Raw genomic sequence first — 21,803 nt, forward strand, 5'->3', positions numbered from 1 at the left:
CCAGTGGAGGTTTTTCAGGTGACCAGAAATGTGGTCATTACATGGGATGTCTAGTATGAGTCTGGCTGAAGCGTTCTGGATGCGTTGGAGTTTTTTCTGAAGTTTTGCGGTAGTTCCTGCAGGCAGAGCAGGCTGTGGGGTCCTCGCAGCTCCTGCAGTCTGAGCAGACTGTGGAGCCCTGGCTGCTCCTTCAGGCAGAACAGACTATGGGGCCACACAGCTGCTGCGGGCAGAGCAGACTGTGGGGGCCTTGCAGCTCCTAAGGCAGAGCAAACTGTTGGGTCCTCGCAGCTCCTGTAGGCAGAGCAGACAGTGGGGTCCTTGCAGCTCCTGCAGGCAGAGCAGGCTGTGGGGTCCTCGCAGCTCATGCAGGCAGAACAGGCTGTGGGGTCCTCGCAGCTCCTGTAGGCAGAGGAGACTGTGGGGTTCTCACAGCTCCTACAGGCAGAGCAGACTGTGGGGTCCTCTCAGCTCCAGCAGGCAGAACAGACTGTGGGGTCCTTGCGGCTCCCCGGGGAGAGCAGACTGTGGGGTCCTCGCAGCTCCTGGAGCAGAGCAGACTGTGGGGTCCTCGCTGCTCCTGCAGGCAGAGCAGACTGTGGGGTCCTCGCAGCTCCTGGAGCAGAGCAGACTGTGGGGTCCTCGCTGCTCCTGCAGGCAGAGCAGGCTTTGGGGTCCTCGCAGCTCCCGCAGGCAGAGCAAAATTAGGGGTCCTTGCAGCTCCTGCAGGCAGAGCAGGCTGTGGGGTCCTCGCAGCTCCTGCAGGCAGAGCAGGCTGTGGGGTCCTCGCTGCTCCTGCAGGAAGAGCAGGCTGTGGGGTCCTCACAGCTCCTACAGGCAGGGCGGACTGTGGGGTGTTCACAGCTCCTACAGGCAGGGGAGACTGTGGGGTGTTCGCAGTTCCTGCAGGCAGAGCAGACTGTAGGGGCCTCGCTGCTCCTGCAGGCAGAGCTGGCTGTGGGGGCCTCGCTGCTCCTGGAGGCAGAGCAGACCTCCCTTTTTGCACTAGCAGCAGACCCAGACAGTCTGCTCTGCCTGCAGGAGCTGCGAGACCCCTTTGACTGCCCTTTTTGCACCAGCAGTGGACCCAGACAGTCTGCTCTGCCTGCAGGAGCTGCAAGACCCCTTTGACTGCCCTTTTTGCACCAGCAGTGGACCCAGGCAGCCTGCCCTGCCTGCACAAGGCGTGGAATCCCTGGCACCGTGCCCTGTCTGCATTAGTCGGCTGCCAGGGTTACCTGCGGAGACAGCTGCTTGCACTCGTTCTGTCTTGTGCCAAGCTGTAGTCTTTCAGGCTGGGTGGGCGGTGATAGGTGGCCGTCTGTTACAGGTGGCATAGCGCCAGACCTGGCATCGCTCTCTCACCACTCAGGCTGCGCAGCCTGGCATGACCGGGTGTGGAGAGCAGGCAGAGCTGCGGATGGAGAACTGTGTTCAGTTCTTCCCAGGCCAGGGGGATTCCAAGTGTGGTGCAGGGAAGAGGTGCTGATGGAGAGAATGTGTCCTGGCAGTGCCAGCCTTTCATGTCAGAGCCTGCAGAGGAGCAGGTGGGCATCGAGAGGGCAGTATAATTAATGGGTGCCCGGAAAAGCCAGCCTTTCATGTCAGAGCCTGCAGAGGAGCAGGTGGACATTGAGAGGGCAGTATAGAGGGTGCCCGGCAGTGCCAGCCTGCAGGAAGCTGGCTCTCTGTATAGTGTACTAAAAAGGCACACACTGTGCAGATAGTCCAGATAGTCCCTTATTGGTTTACAGAGGCAAAAGTAGATAATACTATCACTTTATTTGTGATATGGTGGGCGAGCAGTCAGGCTTATCAGACACACAAGAGTAAATCTGAGACAATTTATAAAAATAGTATTGATTTTTATGTATTTTTTAAGACCAAGAACTTTTATATACACAGTACTTTTAAAGTTAAAATTTTTAAGAGTTCGAAAAATAAATCACTTTTGTGTGCAATTACCCACCATTGAAGTCAATGGGGAAAAAGCAGGAAAATGCATATAAAATCAGACAATACTTTCACAATGTTCATCATCTTGTCTGAGGTCGATAGCAGGACCAGGTCTAAAGTTCCAGCAACGGCCCAGATTCGTCCAGGAGCAGGGTGCTGAAGGTGTTGGTAGCTGGTGCACTACGGCGAAAGGGGGAACCTGGACAGACACTGCATTGGAGGACTTAAAGGTAATTCTGTTGGGTCCCACTGGAGGTAGAAGGGCACAGGGGTCTCAGGACCACAGTAGCACCGCTTAGTTGATATTACCCGGGGCTGGTCGGGTGCGGAGCAGTTAGGTCAACCGTTCATCGAGAGGTCCTCAGGGTCAAGAGCAATTTAACTAGAAGAGCAGATAACTTGAAGATGCAATTTTGGGACAGCTGTGCCCCCCAATATGTGGGTCTCAGGGGTATCAATGTTCCTCAATGGGTGCTTCCTTCTGAAATTATAGGAACCTGGAATGGACTCCTGGTCTCCCTGTTTACTGTAGGGTGTCTTGTACCCTAGGTGCCAGAGCCTGGAGATGAACAGGTGGACAACAAGAGGGGAAGTGTAAAGGCAACGCTGTCGTCCCCTCCCCACAAACAAACTGCATGAAAGATTTGTTTTATTTTTTTCTTTCGGGCCAGGTAGTGACAGCACTAAGGGGAGTGATAGATTGTGAGAGTCCGGCCTAGTATATGATTTCCACTTTTGTAAGTGGGCACCTTGCACCAGTCCAGACAACCCTTATGGTGATTTAAGAGGTCAAAGATAACCTTAGAAAGCTATTCTAGTGGTAGCTGTGGAGAGCAGCCTTCAGATTTAGTCTTGAAGGATTGCAAAGCAGCTTGTTTTACCAGAATGCAATCTTTATAGCATAGATTAAATGAAAAGGAACCACACAAAGTTTGTATAAAAATATGTATTTATTATAGAACACTCTCTAGGACGTCACAGTATCTCCCACACGGAGATAAACACAAAGCACACATTACCTTAGCAAAGAAATCTCAGTAAATAGCACTAACACACTGTGGCACCCGGGGGGCCAAACCATATACTGAGAAAGTGGTATAAAAAGCACAACTCGTGTGAGGATTAGCCCCGGGCGTAAACATCTGCTACGCCCGCGGAGTGTGCGGAGATTTGCCAAATCTCTGCACACTCTGCAGCGTAGCGGAGTTGGCCAGCCCCCGCCTCCAACCCCTATATTAACAATGAATTCTAGTACTTAAAAGTAAATTAAAACCCACTTACCTGTACTGCGGCGTCCCCGGGTTGCCCTTATCCTCTTCGTCGCCGTTTCTTCTAATCCTTGCGAAAACTGCTTGCACGGCCGCGCATGCGCATTTCCTGCCAGTATACATACGTGGGACGACCCTGGATCTAAATTACGAGTAGAACACAGTCGCCTCCCAGGGCGAGCCTTCCTGGCAGGTCCATACTTGGAGGTGATTCCGCTGCTGGAATCACACACGGACAGTGAGTAACACCCCCGCTCATTAAAGTGTGACAGGAGAAGCGAGCAATCCCCAGGGTGGCTGGCTGTGTTCAGATGGATAGATGTGTCTGGGATCACAGCTCTGAGTGAAGAGCAGCCGTAACATTTATAACAACCCTGCAGTTCTCATGGAAGCCGTGGCGTTGCAGGTATAACATATACAAAAATAGCACACTGTGGATTTAAAACAGAAACAAAACACAAGCACCTCAATATTACTGCAGACAATGCTTGTCTTCGAGATGAGGGTGCCCCCCCCCCTTGTAAGCACCCACGGGCGGCCATAGGCAGCAGGTCTCAGAGGCTGTTTATTCCCAGGCCACCTTGGAAGAAACGACTACACCGTTCCCCCCCCCCACTGGTCCCCCTCGGCAAGTGACGGAGCCTAGTGAATGTTTCAAGGTGAACATTGCGTATTGCCAGCACAGCGCCTAGAGTGAAGTGATGTTTTTCTTGCTCTAAACTCCAAGAAAGCACTACAATAAAATACTAAGTGCTTCATGCAACAGCTTCGCCCCACTGCCAGCAGCAGCAAGGAAGGAAAAAATAAATTATAACAACAGAATATTATTATCATTTTATTGCGTCCTCCTGCTGCGGCAGTGCGTGAGTGTGCGGGCGGAGCTGCAGGGAAGGAGTGGTAGAACACTCCTGTGCGCAATGACTGTTTGGTCGGCCCTCTCAGGCCACCCAAAACAGTCATACTCTCTCCCTGGTTCTCCATTCAGGCTGCATTACAACCTTCATGGAGAACATGCCCACCCCTCCGTCCCTGGCTGAATGTTGTGTCACAGCACTCAGACCAATCACAGTGTTGCATTGCGGCGTTGTTGATGGAGCAAGTATTCGCATGTTACGCAACTTGCTTGTATTCAAGAACCTCAAATAACCTTAACTTTGTAATCAATCTGTTTGTCGTACTAATATTGCACATTTTACACTACACAGGGTGTCCCAGAGATGCTTGCTTATGTGTTTACTAAAATGTAATACGCTTGCCTCTAAAATGGCCGCTGCTTTGCGGGAATTAGTCTGCGCATGCGTCGGTCATACCCATGTGATGTGACGCACTGGCAGGTCTGGTGGGAATTTGTTGCTCATGTGCAATGCACTTAAAGATGCCCGCTTTGTTTTCTCATATGCTCCGAGCTTGCATTGCCGCTTTTGCAAAGCTGTCTGTTCTGCTTAACTCCTAATGCTATAGTTATTATAAAGGAAGGGGTATAGAATAGCCAATCATGGTATACAGTGTATTCATTTGTTTTGTGTTTCTAAATTGTTTTCGCTTGCTTTTCATGTATTGTATTCTTTGGGCCTGGGAGGCGCTTGCTACTCCATCTTGAAGAGCCCGTATGGTACTTGTCATGTGATGAGGGAAAAGAAAGCCATGCAGCAGTGAAACTCAGCCAGCTCGCAGCCGAAGCCTGATGCTCCTGGGAATCGATCTGTTACCCAGCAAGACGAAGCTGACTTGTACCTGAATTTGTTACATTTGTAATACACTGATGTGTACCCTATTGTTCTCTGTAAAACATATGCCATTGGAAGCTAGAATTTAAGGGTTGGGTAGGAAAATTGAATATTAAGTCTGAGAAAGTCTAAAATGAAGGTGGTGTGATGACATAACCTCCTCCTTTGTCCAATCAGAACTTGGGGATCCTTTCACTTGCAACATTGGGGGGTGGTACACTGACCCGAAAAACAGTATAACTAGCCTAGGTTTAGCTAGAGAAATTGTCCAACTTGTCCGAATAGCTGACCTGTCACTGACCCAACGAACTCTATAGGTGATTGATACAGAGAGCTGCAGAGCACTCTGTCCGTATTTCCACAGACTCAGTCTGGGTTTGGGAAACCTTAAGTCCTGGCGTAGCACTTTGCTGGGAGATTCGAAAACCCAATCGGGGTTATTTGGCAGATTCCTTGCAGAGAGGGGGAGCTCGGACGTTGCATCCGAAGCTGCAGGTGTTGGTCGTACCCTTTTGTGAGCCCCGTCCTGATCCAAATCCTGGGTTTATCCTGTCATGACTGTCCATGAGCTGTACCTGCTCGCCTACTGGCAACCTAAGTCCTTGAGGGTCCCTTCCCACCTTTTCCAACTGACCCATGGCCAGGGTTAGTCTTCAACCTATCCTAGGTAAATATAACTAAGTTTGGGTGTTTGTCTATCTAAACTTCTCTCTCTTGTCCCGAATAAAGCATAATTGCCTATGTCCTTTCCTGTTTTTATAAATAAGGTTTTCGTGCAAACTTGTCTATTAGCATGTTCCACTTTTCTCCCTACCTTTAGTCAAATATTGAATCATTCGCACATATAGTTTGTTCCATTCTTACCCTCCCTTTAGAGAATAAGCACATCTGGATAAATCAAAATGCAAAAGTTTCGTTTCTTATAAACCGTAAGTGAAACTCGAAAGTCTGCTTTGATTAGTATGTTCCCTTTCTTTACCCGCCTTTAGTGAAGTTGTGAAAGTCTCCTGATCTAAAATAGCGTGTTCCTCATTTCTCCCTTCCCTTTATTTTTCGATTTCTAAATGTTTCTTACTCCCATTCATAGCTATACAATATTTTTAATTCTGGTTATAGACAGTTTGATCTGTGTAAACCTGTGGCTCATGGCATATGACGAAAATGAAGACGATTAGATAAAGGTGTTCAAAACTTCTTGTGTCTGTGATCATTATAAAAGTACAAACCGTTATTTCAATGTTGCATGGTATTTTGGTGCTGTCTACTTAATCCCACAGCTAGCTCCTGATCCATCGTGATCTTAGGTACCCGTTTCAAGGATTGGTAAGTCAGGTACACGGAATTAGAAAGAAGTAAAACTGAATTACTGATGAGAGTGTGTAAGTTACCTGATTAAAATATATACATTGAAAATTATTTTTTATGGGCCCAAGTGTGCATTATGTTTGGTCGGGTGACCTGCGCGCTCTATCAGTAATTTTGGTCTAGTTTGGTCTGGTTTGGACTAGTTAAGATAGGTAGATAAGTTACTTGTTGATAAACTGTGAAAATAATAAGTGCTGCTAAAAATGTTATTTCTGCAAAATCGATAGATCGAAAATAAAATTGCTTTGAAATGTTATGAAATGTTTTAGAAACGTTTTGACGAAATGCTGCTATATTATTAAATGTATTAACAAACTCGTTAGTGATCGTTAAATGTTTGTCTGGAATCTCCGGAGGCAGAATAGCGGGTAGTGAGTAGAATCCACCTCGCGTTGAGGTCAGTGGCTCGAGGAAAATTAGTGCACGGTTAGGCAGAACTGGAAGCGCTAATTAGGGTTTTCTGTATGAGTAGTTGAATAAATGATAGCAACGAGTTCGATATTGAAATTCAGTTGTGATATAACCTAGTAAGGGTCACACGAGAAGGAGTAGTAGGTTCGTCGGAGCTTGAGTGATAGCAAAGGAGTTCGCTAGTGAAACTTTAGACTTAGTATATATCCCGAAAAGAGTGGATGAGTCAAAGAAATAGCAGGTTCTCTAATGCTTGTGTGAAGGGTAGGCAGAAGGGTCTATCCGCAGTATATGAAAAGTAGACAGAAGAGGTTTACTTGCAGTGAAACAAATCTTTCTTTCTAGACACTCGAGTACAGTGGCGAATGTTATACGTTGTAAATTAAATAGAGCACTTGCACTTTAAGAAAGAAATCAAGTGTCCGTTACCTTGTGAAGGAGGGAGTCAGTCGCGGAGCTGTGCTGATGTCACTTTGTGCCCGCTGGTATTGTTCAGAACAGCGGGTGTGTAACGGAGCTGGTATTGTAAAGGAGGGGTGAACGCAGAAGCGTGAGAACGCGTCTCACGAAAAGGCCGCGCACCCATTGGTTGAAATTATTTGCAATCACAGTGTTGATTCGTTGTTGAAATTTACAAGACACCTTAGCATTGGAAGAAAATAGTAAACATAAGTACATATTTTTCCCAAAATTTAAGTGTCACAAATATATGTGGTATTCGCTTAATCCCGAGACTCGACCTGATCCTAGGTACTTAGGGTTTGCGAAAGATCAGTGGAAAGGTCGTAGACTAGACAGAATGTACGGAAGCAAGAGAAAGATGACTTTCGTAGACAAAGTTAAAAATTACTTCAAGAAGGATAAACCTATAAAAACTAGAGAGGGTATAGTCATTCCACCACCTACTACTCCCGCATCTTTCATGTTATTTGACAAAGGGTATCATACCTGTGCATGGTTGGAAAATTGGGTGGAGTATACCAAAGATGACGGAGTTTTGACATTTCCCTTAGATGGTACCTTTAATGGTAGAATTTTGTTTAATTTGAAGACCCGAATGAATGATTTACATCCCAGACCAAGATTGACGCAATATGAGGCCCTAAAAGAATGGGAGATAGAGGCGTTTGAGCGAGACAGACCCAGAATGGATAAGGGGTTAGCAAAATTTTATCCGAAGGCACAGAGAGAGACCCGAGAGAAAAAGATGAAACAGTGGAGACAAAATATGATGGTGGAAGGGCTGTTCCAGTACGTGCTGTAGACGAACCCATAGGAGGAAAAAGGACAGAGAAAAACCGACACTTAATGACTGCGGGTGATTCAGAAGATGAATACCTGGAGGATTTATTAATGGAAAAATCCACCTCCATATGATGAGGAGTCTAGATCCATGAGTTCGAAAAATCCATTCTTTAGGCCTTCCAGTAATAGGAGGGCCAGTGCATCTGATACGGCAGGTCCAGGTTATAGGCCTAGTAGTAAAGAGGGATTGAGCCTGCCCGATACAACTGTTCCATGTTATAGACCGTCCTGTGGTGGGGGACCAAGTATGGCAATTCCAACTGCCACGAATCTTTACCCTCCTTTAATTCCACAAGTAATACATGAAACCTCAGTAGAAAAGGTTTTACAGGAACGAGAAAGAGAAGCTTTAGTTAAGCAGAGAAATGAACTCATTCAGAAAATATCCCAGTTAAATTCAAGTCCTGAAGCTCTGACAATTCCAGTAACTATTGGCCCAGTTGTTCCTCTTTATGGGGATAGGCAGGCTAGTCCAAAGACTCCAGTTATTACTCCAGCTGTAGTGCAGCCAAGAAAAGAGCCCTTAGTCGTTGATGACCAGGCAAGTGAATGCGAGTCTGTAATTTCCCTGATGGATTTGCCCGTAAGGGAACCGGAAGGCAGTGCACCGAGAAAGAACACTCAGACTAGTGCAAGAGAAGTCCTGATAGAGTCATCTACAGGTACTCGAAGTGCCACGGTAGTGACTCCGGAAGAAATAGACCGATGGACCCGAGAATTAGAAAAGATAAACCCTCAGCCAAAACCATTAGATATTTATAAGTTTATAATTAAATTGGAAGAACTTATGGGTGGGAACGTAGGACTGGACAGGCTGAACACCCTTAGTGAGGAAGAGTTACTGTTTATTTGTAAAAGTATTACCAGAAACACCAGAGTGTTCCATGAGAAACTAATGGACACAGCAGCTAATATGGGAATAGATGTCAGCAGATCCAAAGTATTGCAAAACCCCTACAGAGCAGAATTTTCTGACAAAGATTTAGAAAACATAAACGTGTCAGGGAAAAAGGTGCAGATAAGAGAATTGCTGAATCTGTTACAGAAATGGGGAGACCTAGGAAAATGGAAAACCAGGTGGGCAAAGAAAAAGGAAGACAGTAGGTCCAGACAAGTGTCTTCTGAATATGTCCTAAAAGAAGCTGACAAGGCAGAAACATTGTATCCTATGAGAGAAGTTCCAGATGGAGGATATGTACATGTTCCATGGTCCAGACAGAATATTGTGTCATTTACAAATGATTTCCCAAAATTAGGAGCGAAACCTGTAGACTGGTACAGACAGGTTGAGAGATTTGTTAAAGTGTAGAAATGTCTCCTGAAAGATCTAGATGGGTTCTTTGACATTGTAGTTCCAGTAGATTTGTGGACAGAATGTAAAATTGCTGTTGATTGGCCCAGTGAAGAATATGCCAGAGACAAAAAGACAGGAGCTCCCTCAGCGGAGGTGATGAGAAAGTATGACCAGGTAATACTGTACTTGAAAGGAAGGTGCCTGCTAAAGAAACTGATTGGACCCGCTTAGATAGAACTACCCAAAATCGTGATGAAACTGTACATTCATACTATGAACGACTGTACAGGTGTTTAAAACATACAGTGGACTAGATAACATTGAGATGAAGGATATGACCCATTTCATTTATCGATTCGTGTTAGGGCTGAGACCTGAAATTTCTCAATGGATCAAAGACAATAAAATCTGTTGGCAAGCCAAGCCTATAGATGAGGTTCTGAAGTATGCTAAATATTGTGAAGATGAGCTGGAAAATAAACAAAAAGAATTAAAAGAGAAAGTTATGTGGGCACAAGTAAAATTAGCAGAGCGCCAAGAACAGCAGTTAAGTAAAACGAATAATACTCAGAATCAGAACTCTGGGGGTGGAGGGAAGCCCAGAGTAAAAATGAGCAGAGAAGAAGCCCGAAAGAAATTTCCCTGTCACGGGTGCGGAAAGATAGGGCATTGGAGGGACGAGTGTAAGGCTGTGGAGAATGATAACGTGCAAATTAATGATTTAAATCCGCAGGTGCAGATTGAGGGGCCACGAAAGACACAGCAACAGGTAAAACAGCAACAGTTGCCTTGTGCACCTAGGCCAAACTATAAGAGCAAAGCACAACATGGTGAGGAAGCAGAGGTTTGGGAAGGAAGGGAGGATAGAAATGCAGCAGCTTCGCAATTCCTGTTAAATGATACATTCCTCTGTGATGAACCTTACTGACGGTGCCTGAGGGGGGAGGACAAGGAGTGCGTGCTTGGCGCCTCCTTGCCGGTAGACCAGTCAGGGCATACATTGAAGGAAAGGTTGAAGGAAATGATGTCACCTTTCTGTTGGACACTGGTGCTACCCGTTCTACTGTGAGAACAGCAGATGTTCCAAACCTACCCCTCTCGGGAGAAGCAATCCAAGTAGTGGGTGTTTCTAATCAATTAATCAGTACCCCAGTTACAGAGCCCATGGAGATCACAATAGGGAACTTCAAAGAAATGCACAGATTTGTTGTCTGTGATTCCAGTCCTGTGAACCTATTAGGACGTGATTTGCTGTGCAAAATGAACTGTACCATCTTTTGCACACCAAAAGGCGTTGAAATTCAGACCCCAGATGTAGATGGAATTTATAAATTAATGTTAATAAGGCCTGACTCAGAAATCAAAAGACTGACAATACAAGACTTACCTGAAGAGCTCCAACAGACAGTGAAACCAGAGGTATGGGATTTCATTGGGAAAGATGTAGGATTAATGGCAAATGTTGACCCAATCAAAATAGCCATAAAAGAAGATGCAGTTTACCCAATTACCAAACAGTACAAAATGAATGCAGAAGTAAAAGCAGGGGTTGCCATCGAAATAAAAAGATTGTTAGAAGCAAAAATTATACAGGAGGTAATGAGCAATCCTTGTAACTCGCCCATAATTGGAATCAAGAAACCGAGTGGTAAGTATAGGGTAGTGCAGGACCTGTGCAAGGTAAACAAAATTGTCTTTCCTTGCTGTCCTATTGTGCCAAACGCTGCAGTGATTTTGTACCAAATTCCATGGAATGCTGAATGGTTTACCGTCATTGACCTATGTCACGCATTCTTTTCAATCCCATTGCATCCAGACAGCAAATTTATTTTCTCATTTGAATACGACAGTCATGTCTACACCTGGAATCGTGTCCCTCAGGGGTACACAGAGAGTCCTTCAATCTTTAATCACATTCTGAAAAAGTGCCTTGAATCCTTGGTCTTACCTGAGAATCAGTCCTGGTGCAATACATAGACGACCTCTTGGTGGCGTCTAAAAGCCGGAAAGACTGTGTTATTGACACCATTGCCTTACTGAACCATTTAAGGGAAGGAGGGCATAAAGTATCACCAGACAAATTGCAGTTCTGTACCTCTTCAGTGAAATATCTGGGGCACCAGATAGAGAAAGGTATCAGGAAAGTAACCATAGAAAGAATTAGGATAATTCGAAACATGCATCTACCCAATACTCAGAAAGAGATAAGAATGTTCCTTGGAGTTGTAGGATACTGTGGGATTTGCAGTTCTAGCAAAACCATTAATTAAAATGACCAAGAAAGGAGCCAAGGACCCAGTGGAGTGGGATGAAGAAAGCATGTCAGCTTTTACAAAATTACAAGACTGTCTGTGTACAGCTCCTGCATTTGGGATGCCTGATTATTCAAAGGAATTTGCCCTGTTTTGTGACACATGAGACAATTGTGCACTGTCAGTCCTAACCCAAGCGCATGGTTTGACTAGACGTCCTGTAGCATATTTTTCTGCTACTTTGGATCCAGTGGCTGCTGGATTGCCTGGATGTCTGAAAGCAGTAGCTGCAACTTGCATGAGTCTTGAGCAAAGTGAATCCATCATTATGGGACATCCTGTGACTGTGTATGTTCCAAATGCAGTTGTAATCTTACTGACCAGAACTAAAACCCAGTATCTCACTCCTAGTCGGCTGACTAAGTATGAGAGAATTCTGGTGGGTGCAGCAAATGTAATCATTACTCAATGTAACATATTGAATCCAGCTACCCTATTACCAGATTCACTCATTGCAGAAGTAAAGGGAGAGGTCGAGCATGATTCCATTGACCTGAACGAGTTTATTACAAAACCACGCTCACTTTAAAAGCTGGAATCCGAGGGGAAACTACACAATACTCAATAAGGGTTAATAAATTGGCCAGAGACCAATATAAATTGTTATCGGAAAAACTACAGGGTTCTGAAGAAGAACTCATCAGGGCAACCCATAATTCTTTAACTGTAGAAGAGCTCACTTAAATTCAATATCAAGTAGCAATTGATAAGGCTGCTATTATAAATACATTTATTATCAAGGCAGTTGAAAAAGCCACCGCACATAGCGAGAAAATCTACGAAGTAAGCGTATCAGTTGGTCATCAACTCGCCATACGTATGAGGCAAGAAACATCTCAGAACTTCATACGTGAAATATCAGATCCAGTGGACGGCTTAATCTCAGAAAGTAACAAAATTAGAGAGGCATTTTGGCACTTCTATAGCACTTTATACAAAGAGGAAGGAGGTGCCGATATAGACAGTATAAGAGAATACTTAAATCAAGGAATACCCAGCAGACTCGCCGAAGAAGATCGAGATGATCTAGAGAAGATACCAGTCCTGGTAGAAATCCTACAGACAGTGAAAGCTTCACCTAGAGGAAAAGCAACTGGCTTAGACTCGATCCCCCTAGAGTTCTATATCACCTTCTTAGATCAAATCAAAGGGATTCTCTTGGAAGTATGTGTGCACATATTTAACGGGGGATTATCACCAAGGTCATGGTCAAAAGCAAAAATAGTAGTATTCCTGAAGAAAGATAAACCTCCTAATCAGATGGGCTCTTATCGCCCTATCCCTTTAATTAATGTAGATTCAAAAATATATTCCAAATTAATAGCGAATCGTATGGCACCACTAATCCACAAACTTGTCTCACACTCCCAGCATGGGTTTATACCTGGAAGAGGAACCACAGATTATATTCATAGAGTGATCACCCTCTTTGACAGCACAGAGGTGACAGGAGACCCAATGGCGCTTATTCTTTTAGATGCTGAAAAAGCCTTTGATCGGGTCTCCTGGTCATTTCTGTGGCTGGCAATGGGTCACCTGGGATTTAAACAAGGATTCATTCAGGCAGTACAAAAACTATATACCAGCCCTAAAGCAGTAGTGATGATAAATGGGAATCTATCTAAAGAATTAACAATATCAAGGGGAACTCAACAGGGATGCCCATGCTCTCCATTACTGTTTGCCATCTACATTGATCCCTTTATTCGCAGTTTGGAATCTAATGCCGGTATTATCCCTATTCGGACCCAAAGCTATATGAAAACTCTTGCATATGCCGATGACATAGCCCTAGTAACATCAGATCCAGTATTAGCCCTACCTATAATTGAAACCGAGGCCAAAAACTTTGGTAATATGGCCGGCTACATTCTCAATCAAAGTAAAACCCAAGTAGTCTTAAACGATAAATGCATCATGATAGATCCTCGAGTGACAATAAAGGCGACCTACTTAGGGGTATGTATCTCCTCCAAACTCGATAAATTGGTCGCATTAAATTTGAGCCCTCTGCTAGATAAAATGCAGAAAGATCTTCATCGTTTAAATAACCTACACTTATCTTTGATTGGCCGTGTGAACGCCTTAAAAATGGTATACTTCCCTAAACTGCTTTATATGTTCAGAGCAATCAATCTGGAAATCTCTGAATATTGGTTCAAATTGATGGAGCGTACTTTCTCAAGTTTTATTTGGTCCTATTCACAACCACGTAGAGCCTATAAGCTCTTGACTCTTCCTAGAGAAAAAGGAGGCCTAGCCCTCCCTAACCTCAAATTATATTATTGGGCTTGTATGCTCTCATATAATCATGAACTCTTTTTTTTATTAGATAATAATGAGATCGTCTTAGGGGAAGACCTACCATCAATCCATCAGCTGGTATTAGGTAATGGGAGCAAGGGTTATCTGTGGCGATTTCTTTATGATAGCTATCACAAAAAGGTCCGTCTAAAGACCTTACTCGGAGGGTTTAAAGCGTGGAAAGCTGTGAGGAAATTATTGGGCATCGGACGACTCTCGCTCTATTCTCCACTAAGCAATAATCCGGCTCTACCTGAAATCTTTAGTGGAGCCTGCATTAAGAGATGGACCATGACTGGAATTACACACTTTGGATGTCTTTTCGTAAATGAGGGGTTACACTCGTTTGAAACCTTGAGGGAAACATATCATTTGGAATGGAGGGACTTTTTCAAATATCTACAAATTAGAGATTTTTTAACCCAAAGAATTGGAGAAAATACCTTGTTTAGTAAAATACCGACAGCAGAAACATTAATAAAACCAAAAAAATGTACGATTGGTGAGATGTATTCTCACTTGGTATCCCTTCTTCCGAACAATCTCGAGAAGGCATTACAGAAGTGGCAGGGAAAATTAACAATGACTTGGGAAGAATTCAATCATGCCTATGATTTATCCCACACATCCTTATGTCAACCAAACTGCAAACACAATTTTATAAAACATGCTTTTTCTTGTATTATACCCCAGATAGAATCGCTAAATGGGGAAGCGGGAGGGGTACATGCTGCTTTCGATGTACATTATCTGAGGCGGATAGCATACACATATTTTCTTCCTGTGTAAATTTATCCCCCTTAAAACTGAGTATTGAACAGTTTTTAACTGAGATTCTAAAAACCAGAATAATCCTCTCTAATGAAATGATTTTGCTTGGAGTAACCAATCTCAATGAATCATCACTTGGACATGAACTAATATTTATCGCCATTGCGGTTCTAAGAATATGTATCGCTTCTGTCTGGCTAGACCCTAACCCATCATCCTTTCAACAATGGTTTTCTAGATTGCTAGCTATATTTAACTTGGAAATGGCTATATATAAAAGAACAGGCAGAAGAAGGAGGGCCAGGGGATTGAAAATTTGGAATCCTTTGATTGAGTGGTCCCAATCTCAAAGTATTTCTCTGTAACATAAAGCCATATTCTGCGGGATTTAAATACCACAAAAACTTAAATGGTTATATCTGCATATTATTTGAAATCTATAATTATCCAGATGTTATGTGTATCTCCTCAAAAAGAAGGGAAATGTTTTTTTGGTTGTTTGATTAATCTACTTAGCCATTATTGTACAATGTACGAATTCTCAAATTTTTCAGTGTTTATATGTGAAATATTCTTTGCTGAACCTGTATGACCTGGGGGGTGAGGGGGGGGGGGGGGGGGGTTATATACACTGGGAAAAACTCAATAAAGATAACTAAAAAACAAAACCACGCCCAGACATCAAGGAAATGCCCCTGCCTGTTGAAGATTAAGAACTGTTTGTAGATGGCTCGTGTCTAAGACATGAGGATGGAGGCCTAAGTGCTGCCTACGCTGTGTGTACATTAGAACGCGCAGTGGAAGTGTCCTATTTGTTTGGAGTCAAGTCTTCACAAGTAGCCGAATTGGTTGCATTGGTAAGAGCCTGTAAAATTGGGAAAAATAAGAGAATAACCATATACACGGATAGCCAGTATGGTTATGGGGTTGTGCATTACTTTGGCCAATTGTGGCTGCAAAGAGAGTTCCTGACTTCTTCAGGTACTCCTATCAGAAATGGGAAGGTTGTACAGGAGCTACTGGAAGCAATCCAGTTTCCAAAAGAATTGGCAGTGGTCAAGTGTGCTGCTGACAAATCTGGCAATGACGATGTGACAGCAGGTAATCGATATGCTGACCAACTGGCCCAACATTGTGCAAGATATAAAATGTCAGTCAATATCAAGTTGGGGAGAATTGGAAACAGCTGCCAACTTATGGTGTTTGAAGATGTACAAACATGGGAAGAGCTGAAAGAATTGCAAAATGCAACAGGAGCCAAGAAAAAGAGAAGGTGGAGAAAGTTTGGTTGTCAGAAAAGGAATGAGGATGGTGTCATGGTTTACACTGATGGTATGCCTGTACTGCCTGACAGCTTGCTTGCTCCTATGGCCTGGCTAATTCATGGGGACGCACATATAGGCAGGGATGCAATGGTCCCTGTCTTTAGACAGACATGGTTCAATTCGAAGTTCAGAAACATAGCAGAGGCACTCTGCCAGAGGTGCTTGACATGTCAACAATTCAATCCCGGAAAGAAAACAGTAGTTTTACTAGGTAAAATTGGGAAAGCAGAAGGTCCTTTTATAAGATTACAAATTGACTTTATTCAGTTACCCCCCAGTCGAGGAATGAAGTACGTCCTCGTCATTGTCTGCCTATTTTCAAAATGGGTAGAAGCTTATCCTGCAAGAAAAAACGATAGCATCACTGTAGCTAAATTGTTACTGAGGGAACTGATACCTAGGTACGGTTTTCCAGTCACAATTGAATCAGACAGAGGTGGGCATTTTCAGAATGAAATAATAGGCCAAATCTGTGAAGCATTCAAAATTACCCAAAAACTGCACTGTGCATATCGCCCAGAGGCTTCTAGAGTATTAGAACAACTGAATGGCACTATCAAGTCAAGATTGGGAAAAATGTGTGAATCCACTGGAATGAATTGGATAGACGCTTTGCCCCTTGTCTTGATGCGAATCAGAAGTATTCCAGATCGGAAGACAGGCCTGAGCCCCCATGAAATACTGATGGGAAGAGTGATGCAACAAGCATGGGTACCAGGACACAAACTGATAAGCATTTCTGATGATTTGGTGCTAGAGTACTGCAAGCAACTGGGTGTCCAAGTGCGTTCTATCTCTCACCAGATTGGGGAAGACGCAGTCGCCAGGCCAGCAACTCCAGCCCATAATCTGAACCCGGGTGATTGGGTTGTACTAAAGAAACACACCCAGTCGAGTTGCCTTGCACCAAAGTGGGGAAAACCGAGACAAGAGATTCTTGTTACCACAACAGCTGGTTGCCTGCTTCCTGTTCCGATCTGTAGTCGGACACAGGCGAGCAGGAGAGAAGACGCAGGTCCCGGCGGCAGCGGCAATGTAAGGACCCGATTCACAGAACTAACTTATGACAAAATCCTAGACTTACTACTTTTGGTATTCACAGAAGGCATTTAGTAGTAGTAAAGTTAGGATTTTGTCTTAAGTCTGTCTTAAGTCTGTCTTAAGTCTGTCCTAAGTTTGTCTTAAGTCTTTCCTAAGTTTGTCTTAAGTCTGTCTTAAGTGTGTCTTATATGTCTTAAGTCTGTCCTAAGTTTGTTTTAAGTTTGTCTTAAGTCTGTCTTAAGTCAAACTTAAGAAATAATCATAACTTTACTACTACTAAATGCCTTCGGCGAATACCAAAAGTAGTAGGACAGAATTAAGACAGACTTAAGACAGACTTAGGACAGACTTAAGATAAACTTAAGACAGACTTAAGACAGACTTAGTACAAACTTAAGACAGGCTTAAGACAGGCTTAAGACAAACTTAAGACAAACTTAGGACAGGTTTAAAACAGACTTAAGACAAAATCTTAAATTTACTACTACTAAATGCCTTCTGTGAATACCAAAAGTAGTAAGTTTAGGATTTTGTCTTAAGTTAGTTCTGTGATTCGGGCCCTAAGTTTTTTTATTTGTGTTTAGCAGTGTTTTAGCATGTTTTCACACATGTAAGAAGGACTGCAGCAGCAGTGCTTATGTCACAGACACAACAGCTGTGTCACGGGCAGCAGAACACAAGAGTCAGAGCCGTGACCAGTACCAGTGCTCCTTTCGCTTCCCTCACAGCACACATAGCTCCTCGACATCCAGCCCTAAGCTCCGCTGACTGTCCCTTCCCCAGGTGCTTCCTTCACCTGCTGCTCCCAGGATCCTACCTATGCCCTTTGGAATCGTCATCACACATGACGCATGCATATGTGTGCACACATACATTTCAAGCGAGGGTCAGACTTCAATTTGATGTTTAGTGGGGATGTTGCAGGGATTCTGTTTGGGAACAGAACTATGCCTGGGATCACAGCACATCAGTATCTAGGGACTGAGTCACCATACCACATCAGTACCTATGAGCCCCAATCCAGACCAGATCAAAGCGCCTCACCTGCACTACTAACTTTCTTAGAGTAAGAGGTAAGTTGGCACCCAGAACACAACACTCTAGTCCTCTCAGGGAACTGCGGTAACAGGTCATCACCTTTCGTCCTCTCTCTCTCGTGCAGGATAGGTGTAGGAGGCCGGCTCTCTATATAGTGCACTAAAATAAAGTACACTGTGTAGAGATTCCAGAGGATCCCCAGTAGGTAAGCAGAGATAAAAAGCAGATCATTCTAAGGCCTCATTTTGTGGTAGTGTGGCCGAGCAGTTAGGCTTATCAGAGGGCAATGAAAAGAATTTGTTGTACTCGCAGAGGCAAAAAATGAGACGCACACTCAAAAATAAATCCAAGTCCAATTTATAAAAAATAAAGTTGATTGTTATGTAATTTTTAAGACCAATAGCACTGTTCTAGGGTAAGTACTTTCAGAGTTATAATTTTCAAAGTTCAGAGTTCAGAAAAAATATAATTTTTGTGCGCAATTGAGCACTGTAGGAAACAATGGGGAAAAAGTAGAATATCTAATCAGGGAATGCGTTCAGGAAGTTCACCTTCTCCTATTAGGACATTGTCAGGTCCAAGCCCAAAGTTACAGCAGGAGAAGTTCTACAGAGTCCTGGATCGGATGGGGCAGAGGACTGAGGGTCTTGGCAGCTGGCCCACAAAGACAGAGCGGGCCACTTGAAAACACACTGTACAGGGGCACTTTCAGGTAAGTCTGGTGGGTCTCCTTAACCCCTTGCATGCTGCCGCGATTCCGCGCCTGTGCGGCAAAATCGCAAGTGGGCGGGTTTATGATGGCCCCCAGCCGTCATCAGCACATGAGCGCCATAGTGCATGATGGATGGGGGCCGTCATCAGCATGCAAGGGGTTAAGGAAGGAGGTTGCAAGGGCCTAGGGACCATGGGAGCAGCACTACTTTGTCGGTGTTGGGGCCGGCGGTGCCAGGTGCAGAGCGACCAGGTCAGCTGGGCATCGTGCGTCTTAGGATCCTCACTGTCAGGAGCAGGCAACTTGGAGGGGCGACCTAGGGACAGCTCGGCAAATAAGGAAGTGGGTCTCGGGGGCCTCGATGTCGCTCGATGGGTGCTTGCTTCTTTGCTTTTGGTGTCTGGTGTGGCCTTTTTTTCCCACTGGGAGTCTGGTACCCCGGGTACTGCTACACCACAGCTCTGGTAGGTCCTGGTGCCTCCAAGCTTGGTAGATAGGCATATCTGACCCTCCGCAATGGTGGTACCTCTTCTTCCTTTGGTTCTGGGAGCAGCAAGTCAACAAACCAGACCTCTGGGGATCAGGGGCTGCTGTGTGTAGGGGAGTAATAACGTCACTCCAAGGAAGCTTCTCAGCAATTTCTCAAAGGCTTGAGGTGCTCCAGGGTTTTTAGAGTCCTTTCAGGCTTGAGGAGAACACAGCATCTTCAATTGTTGAATCCTTGGAACAGCAGAGAGGGTTTGGCACCTTTTTCTTCTGCAGCAGGGCTTCAGTTATCGAGTAGCGCATCTTCTTTGCCATGAACTTCTCTTGTCCATTGCATCAGATGTTTAGGTTTTGGGGTGCCACCTAATACTGACTATAGGGGTGTTACAGGGTGAGGGAGTTAGCAGCCAATGTGCTACTTACCTTTAGGGTGTCTACCCTACCCCTTATTGGAGGTTTCCCACCATTTCAAGATGGTAGAAAATCAGAAGAGAGGTTCACATCACCTGCCCTTCCCTAGAAGTGATGTAGACTAAACATTGGACCCGGATTTCAAAGGCAGTCTTGCCTTTGAAGCTTCCAACCCAGGAAGACCATCCTATACTGGAGACCTCTGCCCAGAACAGGCTTTGTCTCCCCACGAGTTCAGAAACATGTCTGGTGGTGACAGGCTAAGATTAGTCAGAGACCACACTAGTGCTTGGTAGGTTTCAGGGGACCCTGTAAAAGGGTCTCCTGTGTCAATGTATTAATAAATCCATGAAAGGCATAAGTGGGGATTTATTAAGACAAGATGTTTCCTATCAAACATCTTAGAAATCAGTGACGCCATCATGCAGCTAGGAAAAACGTGTTGACAAGAACTGGCTACATGGATGGCAATGAATTGCCTGAAGATGAATTGCAGCAAGACAGAGGTACTGGTGGTGGGTAGGGCTCCAACAGTGTGGTCCTCGGCATGGTGGCCCCAGAATCTGGGACCAACACCAACGCCCTGTGTGCAGGCAAAAATTCTGGGAGTCTGGCTAGACTCGAACCTCTCTTTTGACTATCATACCAGGCGGGTGGCAGGCGCTTGTTTTGGGGTTTTGAAGGTCCTGAGGAAAACGCTCGACCTTCTACCTGCAGTGGCCAGAAAGACCATGGTCCATGCCTTGGTGACGTCGCGCCTAGATTATGGCAACATTCTTTATCTAGGTGCGATGACCAAGAGTATCCTCCGTCTGCAGGGAGTACAGAATGCGGCAGCCCGCTTAATTCTGAGGTGACCTAGAAGATCCTCTGCAAGGGCAGCTCGGGTGGCACTACACTGGCTCCCAATTAGAGAGAGAGTCATATTTAAGGCACTGTGTGTCTGTCACCGTATCCTTCAGAGGAGCGCTCCACCTTATTTATCTGGGCTATTGATCCCCTATGTCCCTACTCGTCAGCTAAGATCAGGCGGGGTGGGTCTGGTGTATGTACCCGCTACCAAGAGAGCGAGGATGGGGGGTCGGTCCTTCCGCTTATTGGCAGTCAAACAATGGAATGCGCTCCCGGTGGACCTCCGGATGGAGGACCAGGAGAGCCGCTTTAGGAAAAACTTAAAAACGCACCTCTTCCCTCGTGACGTGTAGGGTAGTGGGGGCGTTTAGCACCTCTTTGGCAACTGTACCTCAGCGCGGGGACACACTGTTCTTAGTGTAACCATTGCACTTTATAAATGAGCAAATAATAATAATAATATAGTATCCGGCCCATGAACTCGTTATGTCTTTCCTGTTTGCTTACAACATCCCACAATAGACTGGACATTGTAGGAGCTTTTCTGCTCATGCAGGTATCTCCACAGATCGGTTGTAGTGCTCCTTGCATTAGGCCTGCAGGCCCGCAGGAGGAGTGACATACCTATATCTTATGCAGTGCATCGGAGGAATGACACACAGGGCTGCATGCCATGTGAACTGTTTGGATTTTACTGCACCATTACATGCAGCCTGCAATGGCAGAGTCCATAGACTCAACATGATTCCTCTGGTGTTTCATCTTCAATGTGTGAAACAACAGTGTGCCTGCATCCACAGCCGGGAATTTAACCCAAGAATAGAATACCTCTGTTCTGAATGCTTCATGGCCTTAACCATGAAGATAATGACCCCACCTGTTGCCGGGAGGCCGTAATGAAATAATCTCATAGGGCCCGATTCACAGAACTAACTTAAGTGAAATCCTAAAATTACTACTTTTGGTATTCACAGAAGGCATTAGGGGCCATATGTATCAAGGTACCAATTTGCAATTCTGTAATAGCGATTTTTAAAAAATCGCTATTTCAGAATCGCAAATTGGTATGTATCAAGAAAATCGCATTTTTTTAGCGATTTCATAATATACCTTAATTACGAATTCGCAAATTGCGAATTCGCAATTAAGGAATACTTTCCCATTCATTTCTATGGGCCAGGAGGCCCATAGGAAGGAATGGGAAATTTGCGATTCGCAATTTGCT

Source organism: Lissotriton vulgaris, chromosome 2_2 (genome assembly GCF_964263255.1).
Source record: "Lissotriton vulgaris chromosome 2_2, aLisVul1.2, whole genome shotgun sequence".
NCBI lineage: Eukaryota > Metazoa > Chordata > Amphibia > Caudata > Salamandridae > Lissotriton > Lissotriton vulgaris.